The sequence below is a fragment of the Lissotriton helveticus genome, chromosome 2_2, assembly GCF_964261635.1.
Source record: "Lissotriton helveticus chromosome 2_2, aLisHel1.1, whole genome shotgun sequence".
Lineage (NCBI taxonomy): Eukaryota > Metazoa > Chordata > Amphibia > Caudata > Salamandridae > Lissotriton > Lissotriton helveticus.
Genome location: NC_136060.1, coordinates 71,654,751 through 71,660,459, shown reverse-complemented (window position 1 = coordinate 71,660,459; position 5,709 = coordinate 71,654,751).

Below are 5,709 nucleotides of genomic sequence, written 5' to 3'. Positions count from 1 at the left end.
TGCACTGACACCCACAGAGGGGAAAGAGGAATGGGATAAGAAAGCGAGACCGCCTTCGAAATCAAGAATCTGCCAGACCTTCACTTCTTGGGGTATCGTCTATGGAAACATGGTGTGCACGTTTCTTTCCATCCTGGGAAGTGCTTTGACAGAACCTGCCGTGGAAAGAGATGAAAGCAACTTCAAACCTTTGTTAACACCACACAACAGTTCTCATTCACTGATTCACACGCACTAATCTCTTATCTACCTGAAATTCTAGTAGGCTAGCCCCACTCTAAATGGTGGTCTTGTGTATAACCTATTAATTCCTGAACTTGAATAGTCCAAACAACAGATGAATTTCTCTGGGTGACAAATAGGAATACTGTGAGACTGGACGTAGGAAAATACTCAAGTGGAGTTTGAGGAAATCTGAAATGAGCAGAAGGAGTCACAATTACTGTCTCTAAATAACAAGTCTTTACCTCCGCAGTAACTTGAATTGTCCAAAGAAACACTCCATAACACAACTCTTGATGAAGAATTGGAGTTCCTTAGTGAAGAAATGCTATCTTCATAAAAATGGGAAATAGCCATGGTGTGCACACCTGTCCGTGAAGGCGGAGTCAAAACTTGGGAATTGCAGACACTAGTCTTTTCTTCTCAGAGCAGGCGCGAAGGTTGAACACTGATCTCCCATCTCATTTGACGGTTGAAGAGTGCGGCTCCCCGAGCTCACTCGCGAGAGGAACTCTCCAGCTCGAGGGCTTTGAAAGAAGGATAGAACGTGTGTGTATAGTTGGATGGCGGCCGCCATCTTGGATCATCTTAAAACCTGTAAGGGCTATTAAAAGCAACAGTCTCCGCAAGAGCAGCCATAGATGAGGACACTGTCACAACCATCTGGGATAACAGGCAAATCTAAGTCTTTTCTGCTTAGGTGGCAAATGAGCGGGCTCGCAATTGTTTTCCTGACATAATTTTTAAGACACTTTGCTTGGTTCACAAGGCACTTGCTGGCGATTGTCCTGAATAACCCAGCTTTTGGCTTCAGTACAACATGCCCTCTTATATTTTTTGTTTGTCTTCTCATACTGTATATGACAGGAGCAACCCTTATGCCAGAAAAACCTGGGCATTCAGAACATACTCCAAACAATGGTTAATCTGAAATAAATTTATAAAAAAATGGCAAAGAAATATATTCTAAGCATACAGTTAATGTAGTAAAACCACAAGTACACTCTAGCCTTGAGGGTGCTCTTAATTAAACTAGAGAATTATAGTAACCACACATGTAGTGTAGTAATTTGGAGACCACATAGAAATTGTACAAATGTCACATGCAAGGTGCTATAAGCAGACAATATCAACAAATGTGTACGGTGTCCAAAGGTAAAAAAAAACTACATAGAAGTGAACGTGGATAATTTTTTGTACAGGCAACAGTTTTCATTATGTGTTTATAAAGCACACATATGTGAATCAAAGAAAATGGTGAATTCTTATAAGCCAGGGATAACTAGTGCACTTTGGTACCAATGGAGTTCTCTTCAGGACAATGAGATGACAGGGACCTCTATGTGGGTAACCAATGAAATTATGGCTAATGAAGGAAGGGGTTTCCTATTTTTGATAGACTACAGAAATAACAGGAATATCACCTGATTAAAGAGTAGTCACAAGGTCATGAGTGGATGAAGGAACCTGTGGGTGTGATATTAAAGGTATTTCCTGCAATGTTGCATAAGAAGGAAAATGGAATGGGTTTGAGTTAACAGAGTACACACCAGTATGTGTAAGAGCTTCAGTGACACACAAAATGTGATAGATAAAGTGTAGTGACTCAGTTGTGAGTGCAACCTGCAAGATTATCCAACCATTAATGGGGTAATTCCTGCAGCATTAATATTAATTTATGTCTGTTAACAATTGAACGTACCAAGTGGTGTCGCTGTAGGCAATTGGTGTGTGCTTCGAGCCCGTGGGTAAGTTGCTGATGACTAAATCAGTCTGAAGGAAGGAAGTGGGGGAATAGTGCACAATCAGTATCTCCAGCAGTAAATTCTCAGTGCCATGAGGAGGACCAGTTAAATACATGTCTGCCTGCCAGAGCTAGGATTGGCACATAGGGAACTGTCTCTTGGCGCATTAAAGGCTCAAATTGTGAATGATTCTTGAAAAAATAATTAAAGTGTACTTATTGTGGTAATTAAATGTACAAATTATATTGTGCACAATTTAAAAGAACAACACAAATGGAAGACAAACTATTTTAGGGGAGAACCAGTCCATAAACATGGCTGCCTGCCAGGATGAAGCTAGGGACTTGAGGGAAATGTCTCAGGGCACAATAAAGGCTCACATAGTAAATACATTGGGGAAAAGGGGAAATAGGGTGTACCTGGAATGGTGATTAAAATTACAACCAATATTGTATGTAATTAAAGATTAGCAACAGAAATAGAAGACAGACTGTCTTAGTCTTCAGTGTAGAAAAATATCCATAGATTTGCAGGGTCATTAGTTACATTCACAAATTTGCCCAATTGCAGCTTAAATAATCAGCATGAGTTACAGCTGAATTTCCGGTTCATCAGGGTCATTATTCTCAAGAGGAGATTGAGAGTCACCATCCTCCATTGAGCTCAGACCCCTTGAGATAGGGTCACAGTGATCCCTACAGTGTTATTGATTGCATTTGCAGAAATGCTCAATTACATCTGTAATTATGGTTGTATAGTTTAAATAACCAGTATGGGACGTAACTTGAATCCCAGTGAGTAAGTATATAGTTCATTATATCAAAAAGAGATGGAGTTTTGCCATTTCTCCTTTGAGTTCAAACCTATTACCGTCGAGTGACAATGGAATTTATTGGCATTCTAGCCATTTCAGAATGGCACAGAGGTTTCATCCTCTCTCAGGTAGGCGGGCTTGTCAGTCACTTGCCACCTTGTATTCTCAGAGTTGTGGTTGTACTTTGTGTAGTGAGACACAAGTGGGGAATTGGCAACTTGTGATTGATTGCACCATGTGTGAACGTTATGGTATTGGTGGTGAAAAGTAATGCAGTTAAGACACTTGAAGTGGTCTTGTATAGATTTGGAAACCCCAACTGTCTTCCAGCATGCAATGCTGCTCATTGACTTTCCCTGCTGAGTGCACCACATGGTCTTTTATGTTTTCCCTCTCTTGTAGGAAATAATTGTACCTCAAGGGACGTTATTAGCTTGAAGGACAAGCCAATGCTTTTTGATTATTTTAACCACCTGGTTGATATGGGGAAGAAGGTAGGCTTTTCTTGTCTAGTCTTCAGTCTTGATTTCAAGAGTTCTTCCATAGGGGAGAGCCAAGCCCTTTTTTTATTGCTGACGTAACTAATTTACGGGAGTAGCCCCTTTTTACTAATTTGAACATGAGAATGTTAGCCTCAAGGCCATCATTTTACTTATGTGTATTTCTTTTCATAGTCTATAGAGACTCATGAATAGCTTCCCCTCGGCATGCCTAATCATTAGGTCAAGGAAAAGTATCATTCCATGATGGGATTGTTCATAAATTTTAACTTGGGTTGAATTGTGTTGAGATTTTCTATGAAATTCCCTAAAGAATGTTCCCACACCATGAAGACATTGTCAATGCACCTCTTCTATCACATCACCTGTGGATTGACTGGGTTGGTGTTAATTGGGACAAGCTGTTGTTCGAGGTGATCAAGTAGTTTTTTGAGGGAGCAATCTCAAGAAGTTATGTGATGTACTCAGTAGGGATCTATGTTGGTCATGGTTTATTGTTTAGTGCTTTCTTGAGGACATCTCTGCTTTCTAGTTGGGGGATAGAGATTTATTCGTAAAGAGGGTGTAGGAAAGTAGGATCTGCTTCTCTTGGTTATCCCCACTTTTTGCTTGATGTCTCACTGTTTTGACTAGTCTGACTGAGATCCTGCTAATCAGGACCCCAGTCTATCTGCTTTGTCCCTTAAATTGACATACATGTACCTTGGTACACTCCAGATTGGATACTGAGGTACCCTTATCAGTCCCTAGTATATGGTACCCATGTTTCCAGGGCATAGGTATCCCAGAGGTCTCCCATGGGCTGAAGCATGTATTATGCCACCCATGAGAGGCCATGCAAAATGGAACTCTAGGTCTGTTACTGCAGCCTGTGTAAAATGGTGCTTGCACCACTTACTTTAGATATAGGTTCACTATATCTATTGATCACTACACTTAAAACATATGTCCCCCCAATATTAGGCCTTGACAATCCTGGATGCAGGGTGCTGTGTTTTATGTGAGACGGTGCCCCTGCATGAGCAGAGCCTCTCTGCAGCCTTCGGAGACCATTGTCCCGCGTTGTCTGTGACACAGCCGGACATATAGGTAGAGGTGCATTATAACCTGCCGGTAAATGCTATCTTGGAAATGGCTGCATAGAAACATATTATGTTTGGTTTCAAACACCTTGGAATCATACCTCCACACCAGTAAGTTGTGTGGCGGGTATGATTCCACCCTTTATAAGCGAGCTACTTGGGGTCACTGGTCTAAACGATGCCATCCTTCCTGACCCGGACAGCACAAAATGGATACTGCTGACCAGAGACATATTTATGCCCTCCAGCTGCCGAGCCAAGCTCTAGCAGAAGAAGGCATCCTGGCACAGGGTTTAGTGTATTGGGGCTGGTTGGGTGCACTCTGAGAGTGCCTGAAAGTCTGCACTGGGGGCACATTTGGTGTCTCTGTGCATAGTCCAGCTCAAACCAGTTCTGGGACCCACTGACTCCTGCTCTGGCATGAAACTGGACAAAGGGCATGGGTGTAACCACCCCTCTGTCCTGACACTCCCCTAAGATGGTCCCCTGAATCTGTAAAACCCTCTCCCATGGGTACAAAAGGGCTTACCTTGCTGTATGACTTTAGATTTTATGTGGACAAGATTCTACAAGAAGAAACCACTGACCTTCGACCGTCTGGACACTCTGGACTTCGCTGGACATTGACTGGGCTCGACTTCGTCCTCTTTCTGTCTGAAAATTAGTTTATGCCTTTGCTCCAAACAGGCTCTGTGCAGGGCCTGTGGTGCACTTAAGACAACTGAAAAATCTCCCTTGAAATGAAGGAGTCACTCCCCTACATTCGAAGGCACCTAACCGCAACTGATGGGTCTGCTGCTCCTGAGCTCAAACGGACTCCGAAGATTTCAGCAACACAGAAGGTAGGTTTCTGAAGGTTCCTGAGGTTGATCTGCCCTCTCACCAAGTTTGAGGCCAGTATCCCTCATGGGTATTGCATAACCTGAACCCCTGTGCACTGCGTCCATTTGCAGTTGCATATACTTGTTGGCGATCCCGAGCTTGTGCATTGAACTCCGTGCAGTCCTGACCCCGTGCAGTATTTGCACCAAAGAACTCTAGCCTCCTCGCACTGAGTGCTCCCTAGGCTGGTGCTTTGCAATCTTGCTCAAGGTCACCTCGCAACTCCTGGTCAATCGGCCTGTGGGTCCTCCTGAGGGTCATCTTGATTTCTCTTGGGCTTTCCAGGTTGCTCCAGATGTACCCTAACTCCCCATTGCTTGGCGAGTCCCCTGGACCTTGCTGGTCCACACCGTAACCTGTTTGACCTTCCTGCATGAGTTGCTTTTGCCAAGGCTTGTTGGTGCTCCAGACAGACACTGACCTCTCAGCACTCAACATCCTTCGTGGGACAGCTCACATTTGGC